Below are 18,477 nucleotides of genomic sequence, written 5' to 3' on the forward strand. Positions count from 1 at the left end.
AACTATGGGGAGTACTGGGGACATGCTTTCCAGATGAAACTATGAAATAGCATTCAAGGTTATCTGCTAAATTGAATTGCATTGAGTGTCATCTTTTACAAATCAGTATTTTAAAACACTTAGGGTCCGATTACGATCTTGGCAGATGGGATACTCCATCACAAACATGACCGATATCCCGCCCGCCGTTTTACAAGTTCCGTAGGATATAATGGAATTAATAATACGGCAGACGGGGTATCTGTCTCGTTTGTGACGGAGTACCCCATCCGCCAAGGTCATAATCAGGCCCTTATTCAGGCTTGGTATTAGAGACATTATCTTCAATATTCCTACATGATATAAAGTCCCATTTGCCAATGTGTATCCTAAATCATATACATTAGTGAGCTGAGATTGCACACTTTGAGTCTCTGATTAGGAAACGGAATTTAGGCATATAGACGTGTTTCCCCCTATTTCTATCAATTGGGATTAATAGAATTCAAATAGAAAAAGGTTCATTAGGATAAAACCGAAATGTTAAATGCTGTGAATCTGATAAACAGTTTAGCACTTATGCCCACTTTTCTGGAGACAAGTTGGGGAATAAAAGACCCTTGATGATAAAATGTTCTTCTGTCTGCGCAAATGCTTTTAAATGTGGGAGACAAAGTACACTGAGAATATATACTTTATTTATTGGTGTTGACATAAGTACTGAGGGTGCAAGCTGGGAATATCAAAGCTGGAATATCAACGGGTCACAAATACTGTGACCAGAATATTGAAGGACAAAATATTAAAAGGTAAGTTTGTGTGGAATTTCTATATCTAACTCCAAATCTACGTACCTTGGTGATATATATGCTGCAGCCTCTCTAATAAGAAAGGAACAGTATTCTCCACACTGTATAATCGCAAATATAGCCTTGGTCCTAATATTGGGTGCCATGTTTTACATCAATTTTGTACATGCACTGTTTCAGCAAATACGCAAAATAAACAAGGGGCTGGTCAGCTAGCACTAAAACACATATAAATAGCAGCCATCTTTCATTGTCCATGTAAAGGGCACATAAAAAGTGCATATTTTGATCCTAAAAAGATCAGTTTACTCAGATTCCACTCTCTGTTGCATCATTAAGGAATGCAGAGTACTGAACAAAAAAAAAGTTACATTGAAAAACTTAAATGTGCATTATTGTGCAAACTGAAAATTGTGCCCGCAAACAATAGTTACATAAAGTCCAGGTGGGCACATAAACCGCACAGTTCTTCATCATGATTAGGCCATCCATTTTCTTCAACTGCAATGATATCTTCAGAATGTAAATATCACCTAAATGAAATATACAGAAGGCAGTAACTTTGGCCTAAGCATAGGCCATGTTGCAGTGTGTATCACATTAAACAAAATAAGAAAACACTCGGTATAGATCTGTTTACACCATCATAATGTTTAGCTCATATCTTAGCCCAAAGTGTCCATTATTATGCAGGTTGAAAATGTACCCGCTGACTATACCCAGATTAAACCCAAGTGGGAACACAAATCTTTCTATCCTTTATTATGTGACAACTCGCTGTTTGCTGCAATGACAACATGTAAACATATAGCACAAACTAGAAAATAGGCCACAGATAGTACCTGGCTGTAACGTCGCCCATGCTCCAGTATTCATCAAATTAAACAAATAATTAAAAATTATGAAAATCATTTTCATACACGTTTGCATCATTCCTTATATATTACGTATATCCCATTATTCACAATGACACAGTTAAACACTGAAATGGACAGCATAGCATGAATAAAGTAAAAATAGAGAGTAAAACAAAATAAATATTAACCTCACAAACACAGAAACGGAAAATATAGCTACTTACAAAAACTAAATTCAGCCCAAATGGGAAAATGTCCTTTTTATGTGTGATTGAACTGCCTCTTTCTACCATCCAGAATAGTGCCCTGAAAACGTAAAAGTAAGACAAAAAAAACATTACTGAACATGAACATTGTATCTGTTAATCACATAAAAACACCGGATACCTGTCTTGGGAGACTGGCTAAACAAATACAGGCAGTTTGTCATCTAGATTGGGACGCCTTGGTTCTGATGAGTCTAATCTCATTATATATATACGGCTTCTAATCTGCATAGATCCCTTCCCTGTTCACTCCTCTGGGATTTTTGGGGACATTCTTTATGACAAGATAACTCAATAGCTTTGCCTTACCTTGGTGTACTTTTCAAAAATATCTAGCTACCAGGGAGTTTTCAGCCAGGTTTTTGATAGCTCTAAGGTGTTGTAATATTATTTTGTGCACCTGTAATGTTGTGCTGCCCACATATACTTTATTGCATGGATGTTTCAACAAATAAACAAAAAATTAACTTTTGCATGTCAATTTGTTTTCGTGATCTTGATGTCATTGCCAAAAGGTGTGCTAAGAGAGATGGCATTTTTTCCCATGCTTACACACCTTGTATTTGTTACCCTTCAGAAATCCATTTTTGGGTTTGAGCCATGAGTCAGCTCCACTTCTAATGCCACTCTTTACTAATCTGCCTCAAAACGATCTTGCTATCCTGTATGTAATTGGTGATTTCGTGGAGATTTTATTTTTAACCGCAGAAATTCACTGATTGATGTCAATGATGTAATTTGAGATGTTATTAGTGATGTCATAAACAAACATGATGTCATGAGTGATGCATTATGTGAGGTCATAAGCAGTGCATGGCGGAGGCGCTGTAATGCTAATTGTATTTGACCACTGACTCCATCTTGACCTCTGACTCCATTTTGTACTCAGCTTCAGGTGCAATCACAGTGGCGGTGCAGGTATTTTTCGACAAAGCTTGTTTTCTACACTGAATGTGTTTTCGCTCTTCTCACCAGAGCAGGGAACATAGTGTGGGGGATGCAGAGGTGATAAGAGTGTACGAAGGTGAAAATATTTTCAGAAGAGAAAGGTACAGCTCTGTTTCAGGAATGCGCATTGGGGCCTGCCCAGTTCTTTTGCCCGTTTTTTCGACACAGACCAAGTACAGCCAGCATTTGAAGTCAATCCCCGAAGGGAGGGGTCGATTACTAGAATATTCCTCTTGATTTAATTTAAGGTATACAAAGCTGGGAAAACTTAGCACTGACCCACAGGAGCTCATGTTGGGAGTGGAGGCACTGCCCAATAAGATCCCTTTGGGGACGTTCTCCTGACTCGGCCATTCAGGATTCTTCGGCTTGATGTTGGAGTTGAAGCAAAAAACAATGTATCTATGCTGTCCTGTCAGAATCAATTACTGTAAGATAAAGTTGATACTTATCAGTCCGTCTCAGAGAAAGCGGCTGTCTGCATCGCTCAATATACGTACAAAAAGGGCAGGGGGAAAGTTAATAAAAGGAAAGGTTCACTTAGCCATTGCTAAAGCAGGGCTACACTGGAATCCTGATGCTTAGGATGCAAGTAGTTGGGATTCCACAGATTTTTCTGATTCTAGAGAGGAGCTTTGTAAAAATAGTGCCGTTCAGAGTGAGGCAGATGAACAGAAAATAACTCAGGTGCAGCCCATACACAGATGAAAGCTGCAGCATGGACCTCAGTACCCTGTTCGGGTACTGCTATGGATTTTTTAGAGGATTATACACAACAGGAAATCAATGATATAAAAGATTTAGGCAGAGATCTAGGGAAACATTACTTACATGTATGGTGTGAATGTTTGACACAGGAAGGAGCCTCTGGAGTAATGCTAGATATAGGAGATGCTCCTAAGCTTTGCATACTTAGCACTGATCCCACTGTACAGGAGCAGTTTAGGGGTTATCAGGGTAACCAACAGATCACCATACTGAAGTTAGCATTCATGGGGTGTAACCATAAGCATCCTATAGAGTCAGACTGGTCACAAAATGATAAGCCCTGGTATACTTTAAGAGATGCAATGCAGAGAATAAAGGAGGAGGGAATGAAAACTGCTATTTTCCTGGGTGATGCTCACTGTCTGTTAGACGGACCTCTCTCTATGTAAGTGCACAACAAAATAATTCGCTTTGCTCCTCCAGCCTAAAAACATGTGATAATGACCCTATTAATCAATCATACAGGTAATCTTTTAAAGGTTGTGCTGGAGGCAGTTCCTGAGTTAGGAGAACTCAAAGACTGGATTAAATATGTTGGGGATAAGAGTATACAAGGGTGAGAATGTTTTCAGCAGAGAAAGGTACCGTTCTCTCTCAATAATGCGCACTGGGGCCTGGTCAGTTCTTTTGCATGTTTTCACATCAGCATTTGAAGTCAAGAAGTGAAAGGAGGGGTCAATTACTAGAATCTTCCTCTTGAGTTAATTTAAGGTATGTAAAGTGGGGAAAACTTAGCACGGACACAGAAGAGCTTGTTTTGGGAGTGGACGCACTGCCCATTAAGATACAATTGGGGAGGTTCTCCTTCCTCAGCCATTCAGGGTTCCCTGGCTTGATGATGGCAAGGATGATGTTGGATCCGACAACCATGGTGATGCATTCTAACTTTTAATTATTTAGCTTATATACATTACATACATTACATATTTATGCTTTGTTGATTCACTGCACAGTTCTTTCTCTGCAATTATTCTTGTATATACATGTGTTCTATTTGATTTAAAAGCTTATTTTCATGTATTCGTGTTCTTTTATTTGATATCTGAGAAGTGGCTTAATAAATGAATTACTCAAACTAAGAGTGCTGCATTCATTGGCATTGTTTCCTCTTAGTGTAAAGCACAGCAGAACTGGCACAAATTATAGTTAGCTCTGCTAACTATAACTTGTCCTTTTCTATGGCTTTTTGGGTCAAAACGTTAATGTTGTCACTGACATATTCACCTAACTATAATGCTACTTTACCTTCAGTTTTTTCAGTGAATGTGTATATTCACCGCCATGAAAAGGCTGGCAGAGAACAGGTGCAGGGTGGCCCCTGCACTGCCCATGTACTTGACATGGGCAGTGCAGGGGTCCACCTGCCCAACACCCTCGCAATGTTCATTGTCTGCTGTGCAGACAGTGACCATTGCGAGGGTGCTGGTGGCACCTGCAGGTCGCAGCATTGCTGCCGGCTCAATTACGATCCAGCGACAATAAAGCTGCCACATTCCCACTGGTCTGACGAGCGGAAACCTTGGTTTCCGCCTGTCAGCCCAGGGGAAAAGTCATAATGGACCCAGCGGAGAGGTGGCTGTATTGGGGCAGCCTCCCCATTCAAAGTTCGCCAGACGGGTCAACCCTTGCGCCAAACTCGAAATCAGGCCCTAAGTTTCCATAAGAAAAAATATTTTTTGCTTTGCTAATAACTTTAGCGCCGTTTGACGAATCTTCACAAAATTTTCAAAACTAGTTTGCCACTCTTCACCTATGAAAAGTTAATCCATCAAGCGGCGGCTGGGAAAAAAGGGTGGTTCCAAAACACGTTTTCCACATGCAACTTCCCATAGGAATTTTAGACACGACTACAACCAGAATCGCTGAACGGAACTACACCAAATTTGGCAGAAAAAGTGCTTTATGCAATTTGTTGGAAATACGTTCAGTAGCTTTGGAGTTATTAAAGAAAAAAGATTTATGTATACCTAGAGACATGGAGGGTCAGTGAACTCTAGGTAACTGCTGAAATTCTATGGTATTGTGTGTGTAAAATCTGAACCTAAATATAACATCCCCGTAACCGTTGCTTTTTCCAGTGAATTCATATATATGTACAGTATATATCTTCAAGTTACGTAGATGTGGAGTTTACAAAAGTAAACCCATACCTCTCTCTCACCTCTTCGATAGTTTGTTCCTCTATATTCTGGTCACAAAATGGTGATCCGTCAATATTCTGGCTTCTATATTCCCTACCACAATCGCACTGAGATGTTTAACACAGGCATAATCAGAGGTGGCATGGGGTTAAATGCAGCAGAAATGAGACTTCACAATATTGCAAAGCCCAAAATAAAGGGAGAAACACAATGTATTTAAAATTGTGTCTGCCAATATATGTGAAATAGTTGAGACTTGAAATAGTACCTTCAACACAACTAAATTTAAGTATTTAGAAATGTGATTATTCTGTAGCAGCTGGCCTGGATCAATTTAGAGAAAGAGCACGACCTTGTAAATTCTTTCATTTCTGGGGTGTACATTTGGCATGATTAATGTCAGCTCAGCAAAAGGGGAAGATACGAATGAATGGAAAAACAACACACAGCTGTAGATGGGTGTAAACTATAGTGATTACCGGGTTGTATTGGTAACTGTGGGGCACCTCCAATGTGTTACACTACAGGGAAAATATGCAACGCAAATTTCAACGGCATTGATGTGATTAATAGAATTCATTACAAAATGCATTAATTCTACAACAAACTTAAGATTGTGCAAACACGCATTTCCCACTTATCAACACATTTAAAATGTGTTGAAATTAGAAAAATAGGATTTGTATTAATTTCATGGTATTACATAAGAGTTCAACATAAAACAGTTACAGGTCAGTTTCATAAAGATACAATGAGAGCAGTTTGATATGTGAATGAGTAGGATAGACAGAGCTTCAAAAGACTAAGGCCCTCATAATGGGTTTGGTGTCTTTTGCCAAGACCGCCGCAGTTGCGGGAGCCAAAAGACCGCCAGTGTTGGCGGCATCCCACCCGCCGTATTGAGAGTCCACAATGAAGACAGACAAACTACAGCCACAAATCTGACACCGCCAGGACAACCAAGAGCGAGATAGAGGCGGTCCCACCACCACGCCGTACACATTTTGCCCTCCAGATTACGACCCACAAATCAGCACAGTGGTCATTGCACGTTGGAAACCCATTGGCAGTGCGAGCCGCTGCAATCAAAAACTCACCTCCACCAGAACACAGCACCACATTGGACATTACGAATACCCCACACTTGAGACACATACACACACCACACACACCTGCTCACTCACTATATAACACTCCCTCACACAACCCCACAATCCTTTGCAACCACAACTACCAACACTGACAGTGGGAGCACACCAACGGAGGACACTGCACATCAATACCATAGGCACCAACACACTTCCCACACATCACACACCACACACTGCACCAGCAACACAATACACACATCACCACCGCATTCAAACAACAGATACCACCAGCACAGACAACCAAATCCCCCCACCCCACCAACCACCCTACACTGCACCCTTGCACACAGCACACACTACCATCCACAACACAACCACCATGTCACGTCAAAAGCACCCATGCTTCACAGGCAAAGAGATGAGGGTCATGGTCGATGAAATCGTCAGGGTAGAGCCACAACTGTTTGGAACACAGGTCCAGCAAACATCCATAGCCAGGAAAATGGAGTTTTGGCAGAGAATCGTTGACAGGGTCAACTCAGTGGGCAACCATCTACGCACAAGGGAGGACATCCAGAAGAGGTGGAACAACCTATTGGGGAAGGTGCGTTCCATGGCATCACAACACCAAATTGCCATACAGAAGACTGGCGGTGGGTCCCCACCTCCTCCCTCAGAGTTCACAACGTGGGAGGAGAAGGTCTTGGAAATACTGCATCCTGAGGGCCTGACTGGAATACCCGGAGGACTGGAGTCTGGTAAGTAACTAACACTCCCCTTGCACCAAGTACTACTCCTCAGTATGCTTCCTCACCACCCAATCACTACCCAAGTCACCCTATCTACCACTCCACCTCATACCACTCCCCTGTATGCCACACTACCAACCAGCAACAATGCCCACACAGTACCTCCCAAGTGCACGGACAGCAATGCCAACTACAACTATTACAAATCCCACAATGCACTAGCCATTCTACATATAAACCTGCTATGTCCACTGCACAGTGCAACTCCTTCATGTATAACTATTGCACCTGCCACACCAACTGGATGCTTCGCCTGAGGACCAACACATGGCAATGACAGATATGCAATCCCCATTCCTCAAACCCCAATGGAACAAGGGACCTACCCCACAATCCACCATCCAAAATGCCTGCAGTGCTGCATCAGTTATTGCTATAACTGGAAATCAAGTCAAACCACTATATGCCTCAGACAAAGAGACAACCAATCACACCTCCACCAGGTAACACTTTTCCACTCTATCCACAGGTACCCCTGCCACTGCCACCATGCAGACAGTGCCAGAGAATGTCAGCTCCCCCCAGAATGAAAGCCCCAGTGAGGACTACAGCTCAGGATGTCTGGACATTGATGACTTACATGGCCCATCAGGGACACCTGGTCAGTCCACCACTCACAGCCTCACCCTGCCCACATCCAACCCCCCCCCCCCCAATTCGGGGCAATAACAGCACAGCCAACCCCTCGTCCCCAAAACTGTGTCACAAAAACTGGTCAATCAGTAGTGTACCCCACACTACAGGGACCAGAGTCGACCCCTCACACCCAAGACAATGAAGGTCCTGGTGACACTGGGAGTGGGCACACCATGCCTGAGGCACAGGCACAGGGTGGCAGGGGGCGTGGGAGGGCATCTGTGAGCCAGAGGAGAGGGCAGGCAAGGAGCCAACTGACCAGGACTCCATCTCCCAAGTCCTGGGAACATACCAGCAATCCCAGGGCAAGATGGACCAAATACTCCATCTTGGGGGAAAACCAAAGGCTGTAGAGGGAGTACCACCAGGAGGCCATGCAGCAGTAGCAGGCACTCAGTGCCTCCATGGCCACCATTGCAGGGGTGCTCAGGGACCTCCCCAACATCTTGCATTCCACCTGCACCCAGAATCAGTCCCCTTCCACTGGCAATCCCTTATCTGAGCCATCTACACCAGCGGCAGTCAGTGGACGGGAGGCCCTGCCAGTGCAGCCACATGCTACTGACACCCCTCCCTCTGTAGCTGAGGAACCTCTCCGCAAATGTGGTCGTCCATCCAGGCATCTGGCTGGAGCACATGCAAAGACCAAACCCACATGCCAGGAAGTGACCCTCTCCTGAACATCCCCCTTGTGTGCTACTGACACACCCTGTTGACTGTTCTATGTCATTACTCCATTTTACCTATGGTCCTTGGATACTGGACCTGTACTACCTACAGCTACGGCATCCACTCCGAATATTTCATCGACCATGCCCCACTCATCAACAATTGGACAAAATATGCACAATAAACACAGTATATCACAGTAAATACATTTGTGTTTCTATTTTGTGACATTCAAATGTGTGTCCAGAAAAATGTCATGTGTAGCAATACCCCTCACCCAACAGCCAGTGCAAATTTCTGTAGAGGGAGGCATCCTCTGCAGGGGACACAGTACAACAGAGGTGTCACAATAGTCAGTTGAACGAGAGACAGTAGTCCAGCCACACCAGAGTAGATCAAGTAATCAAATCTGAAAAATGCACAACACAGGAATACAAATCAGGATGTGAGGCCTGGTAGCACTCTAAGCACATATGCAGTAAATGTGTTGGCCATTGTGGATTGGCAAGGCAACAGGGCACAACTGATTACACTTCTACATCAGCAAACACAATAAGTACATGACTAAATAGCTGTAGCTGACAGCTGTAATGGACTCAACTCAACAACTTCAACTGTTAGCAAAGACAACTTGATGTGAATAGCTCAGGCAACTGCTAAGAGAGGAAATGATATCCTGTACACAGTCCATAGCTGGACTCACATCTGGACATGAGATGACAGGACACATATCACACTACAGGACTGTCCACAGAAAATGTTTGCCTAGCATCCTGCATAAGGGACATATGGCAGAGTGGAGTGCAATTACACTTCTCCTGACAAACAATCACATGTCTATCACCACCCACACAGAGGAATGGGTAAACGGTACATCTGCACTGATGACAATGGCCAGGAGGGCTTAGTAATTATTCCAAGTGCAAGTATAGTACCTGCTGCAACACACACAACTTACATGTATGTCACTGGAAGTACTGATTGATCAGCTCCATCGTAGAGTGTGCTGCACCATCCTCATCTGCCTCCTCATCACTTTCCATGTCACCATCATGACCCACTGGTCCAGCATCCACCTCCCCATCTTCCAGTAATGGAATATGACGCTGTAGGGCCAGATTGGGGACATGCAGCAGGCAACTATGATCTGGCACACCTTTTGGGAACCTCCAGAAACATGGAAACACCGTAATCGTGCCTCTAGTAGGACAAAAGTCCCTTCAATCACATGCCTCATCCTGCAGTGGGCCTCATTGTAACGTGTCTTGGCATCCGTGGCAGTGAACCTCACTGGTGTTAACAGCCAGGGCAGGTTAGGATAGCCTCAGTCACCACTATGAATAAAGGCAGGACATGTTACAAACCAGGGACTGCCACATTGAATAATGTTTTGACAGGTGCTACAAAAGAGACACACATCCATATTGATACATACCAATGAGCCAAGCCCTCTCTCTCTGTAGATGCGCCATCATGTGTGGGACATTGCTGTTCCTCATTATGTAGGCATTATGCACAGATCCTGGAAACTTTGCAGTCACTTGGGAGATGTACTGGTCCGCCAAACACACCACCTGCATGTCAATAGAGTGAAAGTTTTTCCAGTTCCTATATACTTATTCGTTTACAGAGGGAGCAACCAAAGCAATATGGGTGCCATCAATTGCGCCTATAACGTGAGGAATGTGTCCAAGGTCACAGAAGCCTGCCTTTACAGTGGCCAAATCTGCAGTATGGGGGAACCTGATGTAGCTTTCCATGTGTTTTAGGAAGCAGACAATACATCCTTCAAAACAAAACTAAACATGGGCTGTGACATCCCTGCAGCCAAGCCCACTGTGACCTGAAAGGACCCTGTTGCTAGGAAGTGTAGTACCATCAAGACTTGTACTGTGTGAGTGATTGCGAATGGCAGGCAGTAGATCTATCTCCAACTGGGTACAGAGCTCCATGATGGTGACACGATTCAGACGATAGGTCTGGACGATGTGTCTCTCTTCCAAGGTAGCGAAGTCGACTAGCGGATGGTACACCGGTGCATTTCACATTCTCCTCATTACATGGTATCTACGATGGAGAGGAGAGAATGTAGATTGTAATTAGTACTCCACACATGTTAGATAGCAAATTTGTTGTGCCTCACACCAAATTATGCATACATGCCTGCACATGTGACACACACTACATTGTGTATTCAGGAGGGCCATTTCTATCATTCGTGCTGGCCATTGTTGGCCCTGTACATTGTTTGATGTCCCATGTTGTCTGCAAAAAGAACACGTGATGGACAGAATGCTGAACAATCACCCCCAGTACAGAGATCTGGGCCTAAATCCATCATTTGTTTGCCACCCATGCCATTCCAGTTTGGACCCAGCCATATGCAAATCAGTCTTGACCCTGTTCCCCATGGGAACAGTCCAGCCCGAACTGCCAAGCCAGGTCCTCCCTGGACTTGAAACAAGCATCCTAGAACTGTTTCAGGGTATCACCCTTCATCAGCCAGGCTAGCTTGACTCCAGTGGCATGGGGAGCAAGGGACCCATGTCTGGGCATACCCTTCCCACTTGGGGCAACAAATGCAAAAAGAACAAGGGATGGACAGAACGCTGAACAATGTCAAACATTTATCCTTGTACAGAGATCTGGGCCGAAATCCATCGTTTTTTTGTCACCCATGCCATTCCATTTTGGACCCTGCCATATGCAAATCAGTCTTGACCCTGTTCCCTCATGGGAACAGTCCAGCCAGAACTCCCAAGCCAGGTCCTCCCTGAACTGGAAACAAGCATCCTAGGACCGGTTTCAGGGTATCACCCTTCATCAGCCAGGCTAGCATGACTCCAGTGGCATGGGGAGCAAGGGACCCAATTCTGGGCTTACCCTTCCCACTTGGGGTGACAAATGCAAAAAGAACAAGTGATGGGCGGAATGCTGAACAAGGTCAAACATTCACCCCCAGTACAGAGATCATATGGCTGTGTCCAAACTGGGGTGGCATGATGAGCAAAAGAATGATGGATTAAACCCTGTGACTGGGGTTGAGTGTTTGCATTATTCAGCACTCCGTCCATCAACCTTTTGTGTTGCTAAAATTGCCCTAAGTGGGAAGGGTATGCCCAGACGTGGGTCCCTTGCTCACTGTGCCACTGGATTCAAGCTAGCCTGGATAATGAAGGGTGATACCCTGAAACCGGTTCCAGGATGCTTGTTTCTGGTCCAGGGAGGACTTGGCTTGGCAGTTCTGGCTAGACTGTTCCCATGCCCACTGCCTTCTTCATGCCCATATCTGTTCTTGTGTGGACATCTGATGTTAACTGTCCAATACAGCTTTCCATGGGCAATAGGTATTATCAGACTTGGATTGCAACTGCAATGTCATGCCCGGCCATGAGATGTTATGTGCGATATGCACATGTTCATATGTGTTTATGGAAGTTAGGTGTTGGCCCTTTTCCACACTTTCTTCTCTCTCCCTCCCTTTCTTCCTCTCCCTTTGTGTGCATCAGCATCATCTGGCGAAGGAGAAGGGGCACAGGTGAGTGGGTAAGTGGCAGCCCATGGGACCCAGGAGACTGAATCCAGCAAGGCAGAGGGACCCAGTGGGACGGAGGGCAAGGGGAGTGCCACGGGGGAGACCGGATCGTCTACATCATCCTTGAAATCCTCCTCCAGTGGACACTTCCTGGCGGTAGTGGACCCATCTGGGACCACCCCAGCACCATCATTGTCCACCAACTCCACTTACTAGCACTGCCCTCCCTGTAGCTCCTCACCCAGTTGCCCGTGCCCGCTCACCCAGGAGGGTGGGCATCTCCTTCGCCGCAGTCACCTCTGCCCCAGCCAGCCCTGCTGCCCTCAGTGAGGAGGCTATTGACCTCCTGAGGTCCCTCTCTAGGGGTCAGACCACCACTGTGAATGCCAGGGACTGGCAGCTCAAGTGAAACAGAGCAATGTGTTCCTGGAAGGCATTCATGGTGCCATGATTGCCCTGCAGAGATCCTTTCAGGCTCTGGCCTCTTCCCTGATGGCAGCCTGTGTTCCTTTGTCTATCGTCCCCCCTCCACCTACCTCTTCCCAATCCCAATCCTCTCTCCCCATACCCATCCAGAGCACACCTTCACACATGCATACATCCACTACAACAGACACAGTTCCACATGACAAACACAAGCACCACTGGCAAGCACACAGACAACACCCACATGCAGACACAACAACATCCACTGCCTGCACAGACACCCCCACCACCCCCTCCATCCCAGGCACTTCACCACTCACACCTGCTGGCATGACATTAACACTCCCTGATCCAGCCACTACTCCCATATTACCCACAGTCACTACACTAGCTGACCTGCACACATCCACCCCAGTCACCATATCCGCACTCACCACAACCACCAACACCCCCATATGCAGCACATCCACCATTCCTGCAGCCACCACCATAACACACAGTCACCCATCCATCATGGCAATTTCTAGCACCTCCTCCCTCCCTCCCCCAAAACACCTAAACACCTGCACTCACCCACCCAACAGACACCCAGCACACACAAGCATTCCACTCACACACCTGCACCCATGACACACACAAAGACACATCTGACACCCACTCCCTCTCCCTCCACTCCCAAATGCTTTCCCCATGACCGCCCTTGTGTCCCTAAGAGACGTTTCCTTTATGAGTTTACCCATCTCACTGACCCTCTCCCACCCTATCAGTCCCTGAAGTGCCCTGTGTCCCTGCCCAGTTCCAGTCCATCCACTTCTGCCTCCACAGGTGCCCCCGTTGGTGTTGCCTATGCTCCTCCCCTGCCAAGAGGTCTGCTCCCCAAACCCAAAGTCCCCCATCCAAAGGCCAAACCTAAAGACCATCCACCAAAACCCCCTCCCAAGCCCAAACTCCCCCCTCGACCACCACCCCATCACCCCTGAGGTGCCTGCCTGCCACCTTGATGCCCCAACCATGTGGAGGTGATTTTGCAGTCAGGAATCAAGTTGGGGCACTGATACTTGTCATTTGTGTCATGGCATGCTGAGACATGGACTGGCCAATGGCCTTTTGCCTGTATATAGTTATTTATTTCTATTTAAGTTTTAATACATCAGGGCCAACTTGCCGTTGGTGTCGATGATGACTTACTTGTCCTGCCTTTCATTCAAAATGCATGTGTGTGTGTGCCTGCCATTGGTACAGCTGCTACCGATGTGTTTTGTGTGTGTGATATGATTGTGTGGTTCCATGCTTGTGTGTAGCTGAGTTGAGCATTGTACGTGGTGTAATGTGTTGTGGTGGTGTTGTGTGCCATTATGTAGTTGTTGTGTGTGCACCTGTGTTTGTGGTGATGCCTATGTCAGCTGCGTTGCATGTTGTGTGGGCATGGTGTGACGTTTGATACATTGTGTGGGTGTGTACTGTTGTTGATTGGTTGTGTGTTGTCTTTACGTATTGTTGTTAGTATGTGTTGTCTTGTGTAGGTGTGCAATGCAATGTGTTGGCAAGGGTTTGTGTAGCTGCGGTTGTGATGTTTTCTGACTATGTGGTGTTGTGTATATGTGTGTTGGCCTGTGGTGGTGATGTGTGTGTGTGGGGTGTGTATGGCACATGTGTGTGTGTGTGTGTTGGTATTGTGTGTGGTTGCGTGTGAGTATGTCCGTCGCTAGACGTTCCAGATATGTGAGTTGTGTGTGCATGTGATCTAATACCTTTCCCTCCAGTGTGTGTTAGGTGTGTATATTTACTGTTGTTGTTCTCTTTGTCGTCGCTGGTTCCGAAGAGGCAGGACAAGCAGGAGCATTGGGAAGACTTCAAGTTCTGGTTCCATGGCAGCTTCGAATGTGTCTGTGCTTCTGAAGGTGAGTGTCTCCTTTTATATGGTTCGTTTCCACCAGGCTTTGGTGGGGGCGCGACCATGACAAAAATCCTGGCAGTGTGCAACCTCGTAATACACTCAGCGAGAACACGGTCTCCACCATCCTGGATGTGCCTACCGCCATCCGACGCGTCTGTCTGCACTGGCGGTACTGGTGGTGGATTGGCTGTGTTTGGCTCAGAAGACCGCCATGGTCATAATATGGCTGTCTTCTCCATCGGCCCAGCAGCGGTGTGACCGCCATCGCAACCATGGCTGTCCTCGCACCGCCAAACTTATAATAAGGGCCTAAATCCAAGCTGACACACCAAGGTCTTTGATCTAAAATTTCTTTCCATACAATCCAGGCTTGTATTCTTAATATAACCTTCTCAAGTTCTCTGAAAGCAAGTTCAAAATACTTGAGCAGTCAGCAAATTAACTGTAAGTCGTTACCCAGGATGCAGGCTGGGATTGAATCTTTTATTCTACAGAGCCACAGTCTTAAAAAACAATAGGCCTGATTTTGATCTTGGTGGTGTTACTGCCAAGCCACGGCAGGCCCAAGAAGACTGTCAAGTCAACTGTGTTTTGCCCATTTAGATGTATTGCAGATGAGCTGAAGACTGCCACAACAGAGTGCTCTTCCTAGCCGTCAGGCAGGCGGGTTCCTGGGTTAGATGTTACAGTTGGACAGATGGTGTACGCTGGTGATTTGCTGACCCAATGAACATCGAACAATGCCAGAGGTCATGGAATAGAAGTAAGTCACACACACACTCTGCCCTTCACATATGTGTCACCCTGCATCACACAGAACACAACACACCACATACACACCATTATCCATTGCCATTGCCCCACAACACAATTCGTACATGCCACAAACACACATATCCATACATCCATCACACAACATACACACACTAGTGACACTGCACTCACACACGACACAACCAACACACTCATCTGCACAAACAACCACAAGCACAACACACATCATGACAGTGATCGCCACACAACAACATGCACTTGAGTTCTGCACGCAGCAACATAACACACAATACAACATATACAACATCCGTGCCATATGCAAGTGACACCCATACTGACACAACCCCATCACCCACTACACCACCTTCCTCCGCACCCAGTCAATCGCATCGCACTCACATATGCCTGTACTGACTCACACATGCATCTCAAGCACAACATGACAGGTATGGCTGGGCTGCAAATGAATTAAATGTCAACAACAGTAGCTCACCTCTTCTTAGGATTGATAGCTCCTCCACATTTTCTAAAAAGGACATCAATATTGTTGTCTTTTTAGCCTTTTTCTTGAAGGAGTTGTACTTTCAGTTATTGTTCCATTCCTCATTCAACCCCAAACTGTTTAGGATTCAAGGGCCAGATGTATCATGAAATGGCCTTGCGAATCGCAAATAGTGATTTTTACGAAATCGCTATTTCCGAGTCGCAATAGGCCATGCAAATCGGAATTAGCGATTTCTTAAAAATCGCTATTTGTGGTTTGCGAGGCCCAAATACCGAATCGCAATTTGCATTTTCGCAAATTGCGATTCGGTAACCGAAAATCGCAAATTGCGAGAACGCACACCTGGAGGAGCCTGATGACATCACAAGCAGGAAGTGAGTCATCACAGGCAGTTTGCAGGTGCCACACCCAAACCAGCACTCAGAGAGAGTCAGCCCAGCCACACTGTGCAAGCCTCTGAAGAAGGCAGCACAGCAGAACAAACATGGACACCTCTGCCCAGGGAAAGGAGAAGGGAGAAAGGAAGCGCAAGCTGAAGTTTAGTGAGCAAGAGCTGGAGGTGCTCACAGAGGAGGTGGTCAAGAGCCATGACCGGTTGTTCGGCAAAAGCTCACTCCAGGTGCCTGAGAGTGAAAAACGCAGACTCTGGGCAGATATCCAGACAAAGATCTGCGCTGTTGGAGTGGCGCTGCGCCCTGTTCAAGAAATCAAGAAGAGGTGGTACGACCTGCGGTCCCGTGCCAAAGAGAGGGTGGCAAGACGACTGCAGGAGGCCAGGAGCACAGGTGGCGGACCACCCACAGAGACACCCTCCACCCCGATAGAAGACCTAGTGGAGTCCACACTCCTCCCAGAAGCAGTCAGTGGGGTCACTGACATTGACACATCCGGCACACCAAGTACAAGTACAGGTAAGTGCAATATTGAAATGTAACCCCATATGTGTATGCACAAAAGCCCCGTAGGAATTAGCAAGTAATGTAAAACATTTGTGAGAAGTAGTCCATTCCACATCTTAGAAGCAGCACAACAATGCCTTATGGGAGTGGTAGTCCACAACCCAGAGCTGAAAGTAGCACATACAATGTAATAGGCAGAGCGACACACAGGAGAACACAATACCCACAACATAGTGATGAGAAGTAACTGTACCTTTATTACCATTGTGTGACCTTTATTGTAACATACATAACTGACATGCTGCATATTGTCGTTGCAGGTGGCCCAGGCCCAGCAGCCACAGCATGTGCCAGTGCAGGGGAGACACACACCCAACCTGCTTCAGACTCCAATACGAGTGAGTCACAGAACATTGCGCCACTCCAATGCAGGCCTAGGGCACTGCCACTGCCACAACTGAGTCAGGACTCTGATGAGCAGCAGGAAGACTCACAAACACCGTCCCCAACTGGCAGATGCACTCGGATGCAGGAGCCCCGTTCGCAGCAGAGCACACCACCCCGCAGGATGCCTACATATGCAGGCGCACAGGCTTTTGAGGCAGGTGAGGGAACATTGTTATTTGGTGGCCTGGAATTGGCTATGTTACAGCAGCAGCGCCTGCAAAATAAAAAAATCACGGCATTACAAAGGCAGATGCAGCAATATAATGCAAACATGGGGGGCCTGCATCGCCAGCTGGAGTGCTCCAATGCCAACATTGAACAGCTGCATGAGGGACAGGTCCAGGCATCGCAGGATACGAGGGAGCTGACTACTGCTGTGAGGGAACTGTGTCAGGAGCTGCGCCAAGACAGGGTAAGCCACCGCAGGCAGGAGCGACGCTTCATTAGCATGTTTGGAGGTTTATGTCGCTCTGTGACTAGGCTGGCTAATTCTACATCCCTAATATCACGTTGTGCTGTGGCTGCACAGGTTGAGGCAGCACACAGAAGCAGGGAGGTGGCCCAAGGACTTGTACAGATCACTAATGTGATCGACAATATAATGGGTGACCGGTCAGCCACACCTACTGAACTTGGACTGGGGGACACGGAGGACACATTGAGCCTCAGCAGCCTAGCTGTGCCCGCAATGGACACCAGACGTCTCAGTGCCATGCACTCAAGGTGCCAGTGAGGCAACTGCGCACTCAAGTGGCGTGCGTGGCCAAAAGAAGTGAGTATAGTGGCCACAGGGGACTGTATATATTTCTGGCATGAAAACACTATGAAGGAATAGTGCTTTACTGTTAACTGCTTTTGTTGTTTGTCACAATTACTTTTGTTGGTACTCGTGGAACTTATATTACCTGACATTAAGGTAATACATTTACTCACTACAGATACATTTGTCAGTGGATTCGTGTTTTCATACTTACATCTGAAATGGTTGTGTGTGATGTCAGCACGCCTTTGCCTTCCCTCT

The sequence above is a fragment of the Pleurodeles waltl genome, chromosome 5 (genome assembly GCF_031143425.1).
Source record: "Pleurodeles waltl isolate 20211129_DDA chromosome 5, aPleWal1.hap1.20221129, whole genome shotgun sequence".
NCBI lineage: Eukaryota > Metazoa > Chordata > Amphibia > Caudata > Salamandridae > Pleurodeles > Pleurodeles waltl.